The sequence below is a fragment of the Callorhinus ursinus genome, unplaced genomic scaffold (genome assembly GCF_003265705.2).
Source record: "Callorhinus ursinus isolate GAN/ISIS: 27379988/994484 unplaced genomic scaffold, GSC_fseal_2.0 scaffold1, whole genome shotgun sequence".
Taxonomy (NCBI): domain Eukaryota; kingdom Metazoa; phylum Chordata; class Mammalia; order Carnivora; family Otariidae; genus Callorhinus; species Callorhinus ursinus.
In genome coordinates, this window is record NW_027397063.1 from 78,643,896 (window position 1) to 78,657,726 (window position 13,831).

General features: G+C 39.2%; 1 long non-coding RNA gene across 1 annotated transcript in view; it reads right to left on the minus strand.

Annotated features, from left to right (window-relative positions):
* Window positions 1–312: 312 nt before the first annotated feature.
* LOC141369942 (uncharacterized) overlaps window positions 313–13,831 on the minus strand; it is a 390,905-nt gene continuing 377,386 nt past the window's right edge. The window contains exon 4 of the long non-coding RNA XR_012373553.1: window positions 313–444. This is a non-coding gene — a long non-coding RNA (uncharacterized lncRNA). The remainder of the gene's footprint in view (window positions 445–13,831) is intronic.

Sequence of the window (13,831 nt, forward strand, 5' to 3'; positions counted from 1 at the left end):
TGGCCATTTAATCCCAAGAAATGAAAAGTTAAGTTCACACAAAAACCTTGTATAGTCGTTCCCCCCTCTCAGCTGCAAGGGTTATGTTCTAGGACCCCCAGTGGATGCCTGAAACCAAGGATAGTATCAAAACCTATATATATGATGTGTTTCCTATACACACATACCTGTGATAAAGTTTAATCTATAAATTGGGTACAGTTAGATTAACAGACAATAACTAACAATAAAAGAGAATAATTATAATAGCATGCAGTAACAAAAGTTACATGAGTGTGGTTTGTCAAAGTATCTTCTTGCCCTCTACTCACCCTTCTTTTTACAATGATGTGAGATGGTCAAATGCCTATGGCACGAGATGAAATGAGATGAATGGCACAGGCACCGTTGACCTTTTGACCGTCCATTAGAAGAAGATTCATCTGCTTCCAGACTGTGCTTGACCTTGGGTAACAGAAACCAGGGAAAACAAAACCATGGATTAGGGGAGACTGCTGTGTTAACCATGTTTTCTAGTTTCCGTATCTGATGTTTTTGACATCTGGAGCCTTACTGCCTGGGGAAGGACGGTCCCTCCCACGGCTGGTTATGTTTGTAGATTCCTAGAGGTAGCGAAGCACTCTCCCAGAAGCCTGCTTTTCACATACAAACAAACCAGTCTAAAGCCCAAATTCCCCACTGGCCATAAATGCTGCTGTTAACACTTCGGAGACACATTCCCCTGTGGGGCCAGGCATCAAGTGGCCTCTGCACTCGGGAGCCCACTGAAATTATTCAAATGAGCCACTCCTAACCTGGTTCAGTGCTTAAATACCTTGCCCACTCCTTCCTGTGAAAACTACAATAAAGGCCTTTCTGTGGTTTCCCAGCTTTTTCTCTCTGCCTGCAGCTGACCTTAGGGTTCTCTTGTGTGACCCCGAGGGCATGGTATGCTTCTGTCCTCTCAGGAACTATGAGTAACAAGGAGTCTTTTCAATGGCAATGTCTCCTGGTCTGTTGGCCTCATCATACCTGAACAAAACAAAACCCCAGGTATGTTTTAATGCAAAGCTGTATGTGAATGTTCATAGCAGCTTTATTCATAATAACCCTAAACTGGAAATAACCCAGATACCCTTCAAAGAGTAAATGGTTAAACAAACTGTACTGTACTACATCCATGCCATGAAATATTTCTCAGCAATAAAAAGGAATGAACTATCAATCTATACAACAACTTGTGTGGATGTCCAGAGAATTTATGCTGAGTGCAAAAAGCCGATCTCAAAAGTTACATACTTTATGATTCCATGTATATAATATTCTTGAAATGACAAAATTATAAAAAAAAAGGACAGATTAGTGGTTGCCAAGGATCAGGGTGTGGGAGGGGGACAAGAAAGAGGTGGGTGTGGACAGAAAAGGCAACACGAGAGATCCCTGTGGTGATGACTGTTCTGTATCTTAACTGTATCAGTACTAAGACCCTAGCTGTGATACTGTACTATATCTTTGAGAAATGTAACCACTGGGGGAAACTGGGCAAAGGATATACAATTGTATGCGAATCTATAATTATGTCAAAATTAAAATGTTAGTTAGTATAAAATTATAGTATTGCACTTAGAAGCTAAGAGATGTGCTCAAAGCTATCAACAAATAGCCCACAGAGTCTTTTAGTAAACTTGATCATCTATCCAAAGTCACTCACTGGTAAGTAATTCTGCTCCTTGCCATAACACACATTTCTAGACCAAATGATAACTATGCAATTAAAACACACACACACACACACACACACACACACACACACACTATAAAATACTGCTTGTAGTCATAGGTCTTCATAGGGCAGGGGGAAGAAATATGAAAATTATCCACAAATCAGGTCACAGCATCTGATGTTGAGGAAAACTTAAGAAGAACAATAATACATAGAAGTGACTAATAGTATCAAAGTGATTATTTGTTATACATTTACTTTAAAGGGAATCATCAATGAGATTAATGTATCCAACCAAAGATTTTAATTACAAAGAGATATCATAACTGAATAATCAAGAGACCAAGTAAGGCCATGATACATAGGGACTTACAAATAACGATCAAAAGCAAAATTATCGACACGGAGATGGTGCTTATAAGAGTGACAGGAAATGGAGCTAAGGCCACCAAACAATCCTGAAAAATAGGAGCCTGAAGTAGGCAGAAGACAAGGATGGGATGGTGACGAAGACTTGGCTTTTCTGCAACAGGAAGGATGTAGGCTTGTGGGTCTATTAATGGGATATGAGGCAAGTACATGGAAATCAGGAAGAGACATTAAACAAAATGTACACTCTGCCGGGAGATAAATGGCCTCCACTTCATTGTCCCTTAATGACTCAGAAATGGGGAAGTGGGTACAGAAGGAGTTCCCGGAGTAAGTTCAGTGACAGCTATCCCAGTTGTTACCCTTCCCCTGGGAGGCACATTTCTCTGTTCATCTGGTACTTAAGTCTCTGACACATACCACTGTAAGAAGATTCTACCCCCTTTCCAATAACAGCTAGAGCGGTATGCCTACACAGAGCATGAAAGTAGGGGAATTTGTGACCCTTTGATGCAGAAAGCAGCTGACTTCTAAAAAATTCAGCTGGTTCACTTGAGTGACAAGAGGGCTGGGGTGTGTAATGCTGATTAAGGGAGATTACCTCTTCAGACTAGATGCCCTCCTATAGTCTATTATGCCAACCTTGGATTCATTTGGAGATAAGAGTGAGAGTTCTCAAGAACTATTTTGCAATGGGTATCAGCTGTGATATAGGAGACACGGGAGGTTTGGCCCTCTTGGAGAGATTTTTTGAAGAAAGTAAAATTTCCAGGATCTGTTAGTCTGTGAGGGCTTTTATAACAAAGTACCACAAACTGGGTGGCTTAAACAACAGAAATTGGTTCTCTCATGGTTGTGGAGGCTGTAAGAAGTCCACAATCAGGGTATTGGCAGGGCTGTTTTTTTCAGGGGACTATGGGGGAAGGATCTCTTCCAGGCCTTTCTCCTTGGCTTTTAGATGGCCATCTTCTCCCCATGTCTCGTCATATCATTTTCCCTCTATGTGTGTCTCTGCGTCCAAATTTCCCCCTTTTTAAGGACACCAGTCACATTGGATTAAGGCAGATCCAAATAACCTCACTTTAACTTTGATTATCCCTGGAAAGGCACTATCTACAAATAAGGTCACATTCTGAAGTATTAGGGGTTAGGATTTCAACAAAGAATTTGAGGGGGCATAACAAATGGGAAAACATACATGAAGCCCTGACAATTACTTAGGCACTTCCTGTCCTACACTGGACTTACAATGTTGATGAAGGTGGCCTACTAGATAATAAGAGAAGGAGCCAAAGACTGGGGAGGGGAGAGACTCCACCCATTCTAACTCTACTGCAGACAGGCCACCAAGTAATGGTCTTACTAGACCCTTGGAAGCAAAAGATACCCAGATTCAGGAATGGGTTTGGGCAGGACTCACAGTGGGGAAAGGAAGCTACAGTAGCCTTGTGAGTGGGTTTTTTTTTTAAACATTTTAATAAATGTTTTTGCTTCTACATCTTAATGTAGAGGAATCAAGGTACTATGTGCTTTACTATCCCGTAAGTGCCAGAGGGGATCCTCCATTTCAGGAAGAGCAGCATGTAGAGAAGTAGTGGTATGGCACATACATTTCCCAACCCACCTCCTCTAGAAATACCTACACTCCCCTATCTTTTGGCACTAGTGGCTGGGCCAGGATTTAACACAAGTGACCCAAAGCTTTTATTCAGATAATGTCCTATTGATCAGAGAATCCGAAGCCTGTCTCAACAGCCCTGACTTCTACCAGCAGTGCGAGAGGGGAGCAGGGCTGATATTAACAACACAATATTCAGGGACATGCTTGCCAAACAAAGTTTCTTGAGACTGTGTGGGTACATTTATGATGCTCAAGCCCTCTGGAAGTCAAGGAAAAATCCTTGCTTCAAACATCCACCATTCAAAAAGAAGCCTAGCCCTTAGTGTACGCTTTGGGTATTAGACATAGCATATGCCTCATCTGGACATTCTACGTGGTCTTTTATATCAGCTAACCTGCAAGTCAACATTTCTCGAGAAGAGTCCAATGCAAGAGGCTATGTGTGAAGCTGTCTAGCAAATCGTAGCTCTCTTTCCACCTTGGGGCCACACAGTCCTCATGATGCTTGGGGCAAAAAGTCCTCATGACTGATGATTTCACCTGTTGGATTCACAGGCAAAGGGAGACAGCCTCTATCTGGAGGTTCCCCTGGGGCTATCACCCTGACATGGCCACCAGACACTCATTTTTGAAAAAGCAGCTGTTAGTTTGCTTCTGGGTTTTTCTGGACAGCTGACATCTGAACATCTGACAAATGAAGGCCTTAGGACTCCTACCTGGAATTCACGTTCTGGGGTGGCTGAACTCAGATTCAATAACAAACAAAATGGGAAGGACCCAAAAAGCTTCCTAGCCAAATGGAAATGGTATCCGTGATATCTTGGCTTTACATGGAAAAGGGGCAGCTATCTCTAGAGGAAGACATTGTTTTTTCTTCTAAAAATGTGGCCCTACTTCACTGTAGTTCAGCTAAGCTAAAATGTGATGGTACCCACTGGCCCACTCTGACTATTCAACCTCAGCATATGCAGAACTGAAATGGAAGGGGTCCTGCCACTCCGTGGGCAGAACTCAAGGCAGAACTCAAGGCAGAACTACATTCTCAGAACTCTAGACACTCTCCTGTATGAGCTTTGTTATATTTTTACTGACTTTTGCTTTATCGCCCATAGCTTACCTATTTCATCTGCCACTTGGACAACTAAGTCTGGCAGGTTAAAGATACCCGTCTTTGGGACCTAGAACTAGGGAGACAAATCACAGCTGCTGGTCAAATGTGCAGGTCCTTCAGGTAGATGACCCCACTAAAAGTCTGCTCTCTGATGAGATTGCCTAGGTTCAAGCTGCTGGCCAAGCCTGCACCACCCTGGTTGCTACAACCTGACTGTCAACACACTGGGCATGGAAAGAGAGTCAGTGCAAACTAAAGGACTCCATGTTTCTTTTTTTTTTTTCTTTTTTTAAAAAAAGTTTTATTTATTTATTTGTCAGAGAGAAAGAGAGAAAGAAAGAGCACAAGCAGGGGGAGTGGCAGACAGAGGCAGAGGGAGAAGCAGACTCCCTGCTGAGCAGGGAGCCCAATGCGGGGTTCGATCCTGGAACCCTGAGATCATGACCTGAGCTGAAGGCACATGCTTAACCGACTGAGCCACCCAGCCATCCCAAGGACTCTATGTTTCTAATGCAGAAGCTGTCACTGAGTTCCTGACTTGGGACTCTTTCCAAAACTGACCTGTTTGCCTTGGGTTGAAGGAGGTGACATTACGTGGGACAGTATCCCTGCCTGCTTTTGATAGATGAATCACATGAAACTTTTGAATCTCTTTCAAGGCTATCAGTGGTGCCTCACCACTGCTGACACTGTTTCTCAGTCTGTGGTTTGCCTTTCACACTCAGAATGGCGTATTTTGATGAGTCGAAATGTTTACATTTGATGACATTCAATTTGTTAATATTTCATGGTCAGTTGTTTACTCAACATTATTTGACCACAAAAACAGCAATTTTGTACAGTTCAACCTAATTATATGGTTCAACCATATAAACATGCTCCATACATTAATTCATTTAATTTTCACAATAAACCATTGGGGGAGACATTCCCATTTTACAGATGATGAACCTAAGGAAAGAGATTACATAACTTCGCTAAGGTCATACAGTTAATTAATGACACAGTGAGATTCAAACACTGGTGGTGTGGCTCTGAAGTCTGTGTTCAATCACGATGCTGTGTCACACGTCCCACCTGGTGCTCAAGTATCAGTTTGTATGTCTCTTCCTCTCGTCTATGGGCCCCTTGAAGGGAAAACTGCTTACTTGTCTTTGTAGACTTTTCAGCCAGCATAGTACCTTGCATATGGTAGATTTCAATAAATACTTGAGGAATGAATAGATAAATAAATGGGGAGGTCTCCACCATCGCCATCATCAAGGACAGCTGGTTTGACATTGCAGGGGCAATGGCCATGTTCTTTCAGACTTGATTCATTTACATAGTGCACCTGCTGGCCTTTGAACATGCATCAGGCTTTCTGGAACTCTCCCCTTTCAGACCCCCCTTCTTTAATTAAAGCATTGAGTATCATAACATAGATATTCATGAGTAATATGGTCATTGCAAGTGGGGGGGTCTCTGACTTACATGGCTGAAGAAAATCCTATTGCAAAAGATCCTAGATGTTAAAAAACATTATCTCAAGGACAGAAAAATGGTGCTTATCAAAGATTACAAAAATTAGATGTGATTCTACCAATTCTGCTGGAGAACCATTTCTACTCTATCAAAAAAAATTCTGCCCATCTACTATTGTATCTAGTCATATATATCATATCTACATAATATATAGATTTGATACAACCCAGCCACACAGATTACTTTGTGGCATACTTGAAATATTATTATTATTAACAAATTTATCAAATAGATTTGGAAGAATCTCACCATCTCTCTTTATAATTCAATACCATTATTTGAAAAAATTAGCCTAATTCACTCTTGGTATTGTTGCATTCTACACTAACACACTCATTTAAGTGAGAAAACTTATGTGAGTTTCTCTAGGCAGTTCAGTGACAATGCAGATGAGTTATGTTATAATTTTTGGTAATTAGCATTCATAAAAACAGGAACAACCTTTACATAGAGTCAAGTTTAAAACTCCTTTTCAGATTTAAAACCTCTAAATAAATCACTTCTAATTTGTGCCATATAGTTGAATGCCTATTGTGATTTACCAATTCTAACTCATGTCAGCCTTGGTGCAAAGGATATTTTGCAGAAATGTTAGCTTTGCTGTATAAGTTAAATACTGCTGCAAGTGGGGTTTGCTGAAGTCAGACCTGACTGTTTTACAGTAATATAATTTCATTTGTTCTTAGTAGTGCTTGTCAAGGTATTTTACAACTATTTGATCTGATATAAGATAAAGCTCTTATCCCAACTTTCTAATCTATATTCAGCTTTGAGAGAACAATTCCTTCACCACATAGGTAGCATACAGGTGAATATAGGTGAATATATATTTCTTATAAATGAGTAACTAGAAGAACTCCTAGGAAATGTTTTATAAAACCTAACTCATTCTTTTTCATACTATTTGTATCTTTTAAAGAACAGGCACCTTGTAAATTCCAGATGTTGCTATTATTATTATAGTCATTTAAATTATTATTTGTAATATATCATATTAATTGCTCTTGATGAGGATAATAAATAATTACAATAATAAGAAGAATTAATTGCCCTTCATAGAGTGAGTTGCATTTTTGTAATGTTTCTGGATAGGTATACTTGGAAACACAATTACTTTTTCCCAAAATACAGTACAAAACATTTTTTCTTCCTAGAGAGAGAGAGAGAGAGAAAATGGTGGGGGAGGCAGAGAAAGAGGGAGGGAGAGAGAAAAATCTTAAGTAGGTGCTACGCCTGACAAAGAGCCCAATACAGGGCTTGATCTCACGCCCCTGAGATCATGACCTGAGCCAAAATCAAGAGTTAGATGTTTAACTGACTAAGCCACCCAGACACCCCAAACATCTTTTTGATTAGCACATTAAAATGTACTGAACCCAAATATTGTATATGCACAATGTATCCCCAGCCAAATTTAGGGGTGATATCTTATGGATGTCTCTGCTAAAAGAGAAATGTACAAATACTGTGCTATACCACACTTTTACCCAAAAGTCAGAATAATAATGAAAATGACCAGAAATACAAGCTAGAGAGACATGTATGGAATTCCAGGATTTCTATATTAAAGAATCCGAGAGACCTTCCAGATGAAGTCTTGACTGCCCACTTATTTTTTAAATGCACTTATTGGACTCCAGCCCTGGAAATTCTGACCCAATGGACCTGGATGCAGGCTCCTAGTCTGTATTTTTGTTTGTTTCAAGTTTGTATTTAAATTCTAGTTAACATAGAAAACATAGAAAACATTAGTTTCAAGAGTAGAATTTAGTTGTTCATCACTTCCATAAAAAAAACACCCATTGCTCATCACAAGTGCCCTCTTTAATCTCCATCACCCATTTAGCCCATCTCCCTATATTTTTGATAGGTACCTCACAAGATCCAGGTGAAGGATTTTCCATACCACTCTTTGAAAAATGTGACCTGGAAAGACTGAAGTATCCGGTAGGTTGCCAAGATAGAGACTCTGATGTGCAGAGGGAGGTGAAACCTGGTTATCAGAGTCAGATCAAAACATCAATGCTTGGTTGGAAGTGATGTCCTAAAGTCTGTGTTGAAGCTCCATTTTTATTCATGTCCAAGATCAGATTCATCTTAAGGAGTAGGCAGGAATGCCAAGTGGTCAAGTTGAAGACAGGAAAAAGCCCAAGAGTCTAGAAGATGGGCAGTTCCTACTGCTTGGTGCTTCTCTCACTTCCATCTCCTGGAGACTCTGCAGCCAAGTGGAGTATGGCTCTACCCTCTCAAATCAGCCCAGATTTAGGTGTGGAGAAGAGCCATTGACTCTCTTCTTAAACTTGCTGGGATGGGCACCTGATATAGGAAGATTTTTCTGAAAAGATGCCAAGTAGAAACCAAGAGGAATGTGGAGGGCAGAACTACCTGGGGCTGGGATTATGGGGACACAGGAGATAACTCTCTGGATTTACCAGTGAAGTTGACTTCTGCTCTGCCAATGTCACAGGTCTGTGAGTAAAATGACTTCCTGGAATTCACTTAAAGGAAAGAGTACAGCTGCAATAGAAATCAGTGATTTCCAGTTTGGCTGGCCATCAAGATCTGAGAAGCATTAAGATCGCTTCCCAAAAGATTCTCATTTCAGTAAGTCTCAGGTAGAGGTTCAGAATCTGTGTTTTCAACAGTGTCCCACTTAGTTCTTACATGCACCCCAAGTTGGGAGCCACTGTAGCAAAACACCTGAGAAAGTTGACATATGCCTGAATTTATCTTTGTTTTATCAAGAGTTTAGAGCTTGAAGATTCTAATAATTAATTCTATGCTTATTCCTTACTAGAATGAACTGTACACTTTTCCAGGAGTGTTGGGAATGTTAGTGTTTTCATGATTTCAGTCATAATTCGAGTTGAACTATTTTCACTAGAGTCCATCAATAGTCATTAAATTAGTATTTTGTGAGTGTGTTGCTGCTTTTGTCTCACCCAATGATCTGTAGAAGACAACTATAGCATGACTAAAATTTTAGCAACTGATAGTAGTTTCCAGAAAGGGAACAGACAAGGTCTACTGAAAAATACAAGATCAAAGGAAAGAACCCCTGGCAGCCCCAAGGCCCTGTGAAAGTCTAATCTTTAGCAAGAGGCCAAATTGCAAAGTGTAGACTTTGTATGATATACTCCCTTTGGGATAATGAAGCCTTCATTGGGTGGGGGGAAGAGCATAGAGTGACTTGGTGTAATTATAATAGGCTGCAACCCTTAAGTGAGGAGATAGTGGCAAGGCTGACACCAGTAATGACCACCAGCTTTCTTTAGAACCTTCCCTCAATTAAGAGGGGATGGTAAAGCAGAGGGAGAGAGGGACAGCCAGGAAGCAGATTTTTGTTTTTCTGTCTAAAAGAAAGAAATGCTAGCTGAGGAAGCTATGTTCTTGAGCTAAATATAAGAGCTGAGGACACGATAAATAATATTTCATTTTCAAAAGGCTAGATAGATGTTAAAAGTTCACCTAGCAGAGACTTTAAGCAAAGTAGCATCAAACCACTTTATTTTTGGTTACTTTTAACACAGATGGGAAAGCCCTGTGATTCTTGGAAAAATTATGTAGCAGTTGAGAGAAAAGTGTTATAGAGGACTGTTTTTTTTTTTCTGGAAACTTCTAGTTAACCCCCTTCCCCCTCAACCTGCCAAACTCATCTATATCCATATGATTACTACAGGCTTTCCCTGATAGTATAATATTACCCTGTCCCCTGGTTACATTTGATTGGCTCTAGGGTGGGCATCTGACCCAAGCTGAATAAGTCCTTCTTCTCTGAGAATTTGGAATGTGTCTAGGAGATTCCTGCTTGTTTTAGCTGCTTGCTTGAAAAGAAGTGATTAATTTCTGAGAAATGGACACAGAAACCACCTGTCATCACAACTAGAAAACAGAAATCAAGTCTTCAGTATGAGAGAAAAAAAGAAATAGATGTAAAAAGAGAAGCAGAGACCAAAAAAATGTCAGTAGCAATATATATCCCTGTGCTCATTATTCCTCAGGTGGGGACATGATGTTCTACTTCATGCTAGTCTGGATTCTTTCATTATTGCCATCAAGAGATCTCTAAACAATGTCGAGGAAGAATGCCATAGGATTGGCCAAAGGGATCAATGTCAAATGCCCAGGAAAGAAAAAGGACTCTGAAACTACGAGAGAATTGCACTCCAAAACAAAGTCAGCTGAGTAGGGCTGACATCAAATGGCAAGTAAAGTTGGTGGTAGAAAGCAAAAAGGAATCATCAGGCTCAAGCCACTTATGGGGAGGCAACGCTTAAGAAGTTGTGCTACCAGTGTGTTGGCCAGATTGGAAAGGCTTAAAATAGACCGGATAGATATGCTTGATTGAGGTAGGCAAAGTTCAGCATCCACATCTGAAAAACAACCTCCAACTTCAGACTGGAGCAGAGGGAGAAGTGCTATGTTCATTTTTTAGAAGCTCTTGATACCAGTAAAATAGAAAGAAGAAACTCCCATATGGGGTTTAGGTGCTAACTTTGCTGTGGCTGATATCTTTTGGTTTATCTATCTCTTTTAGATACTACAAGGTTTTTCTCTATCCATGAGAAGGATATTTGGTTACATATGTATTAATCTCTTAATGATCTCCATTTGCTAAGATTGAGTTGAGTCTTTGAACATGGTGATACTTAATCAGAAGGATAATGAAAGCACAGGAGTTATTAATAGCCTTCTAGGGATGGAACTTGAAAATTCAAGGCAGTTATTGATAACATGTGTCTTTGAAGGCGTATGTCACAGATGGTCCAATTTAACTCTTGTCGTATAAATTTATCTGGTACTAAGCATACCAAAATGGTTCTGTGGGTTATGGCAAAGTTTAACATGAACATACATTTAATCTTCACTCCTACAGATTATTGTTATTTTAATCACTATGTTGATATGCTAAGAATACCTAAGGTGATCAGTTGTAGTGACAAAGAAGTTAACAAAATATTTAAACTTAAATAAATGGATCTTGTCTGTTGATGGGCATGAGCATCTCTTAGATTTTAAGTACAGAAGGACCAGTGTGTAAAGTGTTAATGAACCAGATCATCCCACAGGGTTAATATTTTGTGCTCGATCTCTATGTTTACTGAGAAAATATCCTAAGATGATGATATGCTGTGTAAGTTTATTTTAGGATGAAAGAGTACTGAATTTGGGTACTGAAGAGTAAGGATAAAAATTCTAGTTTTTCAGTCTTAATGAACTCAAGCAGTCAGACTCTCTGAACTTCAACTTTTTTTTAAATGAGATTAGATTATCTTTCCTACCACCTTAACAGGGTGGCAGTGAGGAAGCCAAAGAGCAGTGGAGAAAAGTTTTACAAAAAAGAGAAATAAATACAAATGAAAGGGGGAAAAACAGAAGACCCACCAAAAGGTCTCTACATTTTCAGCTAACAACCAAGTCTAAAACTACTAGAAAGTAAGAGCAGAAACAAACAAAATTGGGAATCCACAAGTGGCTTTAGAGGTAGACAGAAAAGGAAGACCTTTTGTGATATCAGTTTGGATGTGCCAAAATGGCTCCTCTGATTAAAACCAAAATAAGAAGACCTTGTCTTCTTATTTACTAATTCCTCAAGTCTCCAAGATGAAATCTATACCCACTTGTTAAAATGTATTGCCAATGTAAGAAAGAAACTTTATTAGTCATTTACACCTTAGTTTAAATAAATTAGCATAAGTTGAGTACCTACCGTGCATGAACGTAATTAAGCTACAAAGAGCTACAAAGAAGAACACAATATAGTTTTTGCTTTCAAGGAGCTCACAAGTCTAATGGGATAATCAAATCCATATGTAAAGGTTTGCAATATGTAATGTGACTGACTTTATAATAGAAGAGCAACCTTCAGTGAAAGCTAGTGGAAAGGACGCAGAGCTAGGAAAAGCTTTTCTTAGAATAGGCTTTCTAGTTGAAGGTAAGAGAAAAGAATTGGCATGAGTAAAGTAGATATCCCCCCCCAAAAAAATCCATAAAATGTAGGACAGTCACAGAAAGGGAAACAAAGCATTTGAAAAAAAAATACATTGTTTTGTCAGTAGTAATATCTGTGGTAACTTGAGGACAAATTCTGAAATATTTGGGTCATAAGGTATTCACAAGTTCTCTTTTCTAGGTTCCATTACTGCCCGCTCAGTCACAAAAGAAAATAATGGCAAAAGAAGTTTTCAAAAGGAGAGCAGGGAAATTGTGGGTGATTATTTCTGAAAGCTGAAAATTTCAACTGGAATGAAGAAAGCCAACAGGAAGTGAGCACCTAACTAACAAGGAAGGGAAAGGAGACCACTTCCCGTAACCTGCAGGGGTCCTATGTTCTTCGAGGGGTTTCAAATGCCCAGATCTCCTTTTTGCTTGAAATTCTCCCAGGTACATATTGTCAGAGCAGGAAAATAATCTTCAAATATCAAAAACTTATATGCTAATTCCAACACCATTCCTTTATTTTCCGGTGATTATCTTTAAAGAATAACTATCATTTTCCCCAGATTACTTGCCGTTAATTTTCACATCAGGTAAAAGCCACTGACATCATCTCTATTTTACAGTTGGTCATATGGAATCCTGTTGCTACCACAAACCAGCTAAGAACTCATGGAACTTCTCTTTAGGGGCCCAAATACAAGTGTCCCAATTTCTAGTCTTTTATAATAATTTCTTTGCTGAGTTGTCAGATTTTTATACCTCCTTGCTTTTCAATTTCACATATAATTTTTCTTGGATAAAAGAGGAAAGCCCTAGAGGATTTTCCTTGTTCTCTACTTCTTCAAGAAAATAGAATTTTAAAATAGCTATAGTTTGCCCGATGGAGAGAGAGGGAGATGAGTAACTTACAAACAGTTACAGCTCTTCTAAAGATCCTAGCAGTGTACTCATTATTTGCATTCAAGTTTTAAAAAAATTGCAGAGCAAATAGAACTTACATCCATCTGAGGTAAAACATTTCATTATATTTTATTATCCCCAAATCAATTCCTAAAGCAATGTGTGAATTAAAATGTTTTATCCAGCATTTTCAAGAAACCAATTTAAAATTACACAGCTTATAACAAATTGCCAGAAATATTGCAAGCAGCCATTAATTTACTCCAAACCAATTAAACTCTACATTAATACATGCAGTAATATACATGCACTTGTTCCTAATTTCCTTTTGTAATTAAGCATGGGTACAAGGAATAGCTTCACTTGACAAAGAATTTTAATCCCCTTGTTTGATCTTTCCCTTGTCCTCTCTGGCCCCTACTGCTAAGTGGCAAAGGTCACTTTTTGCAGCATCCCCCCTCTTCTTTCATTTATAGGAGCAATTTCTCTTAAACACTCAAATTTACTACATAGTGAGTTTCTAGCTATCCTGAAATTGCCTTATATTTGGGGGATATTCCATCCTTGCATCTGGAGAAAGGAACTCCCAGAAGGTTAATGGAAAGTATATATATATGTGTTCCAGAATTTAATGTCAAAAGTATGGGGAAAACAAATGCAAAGG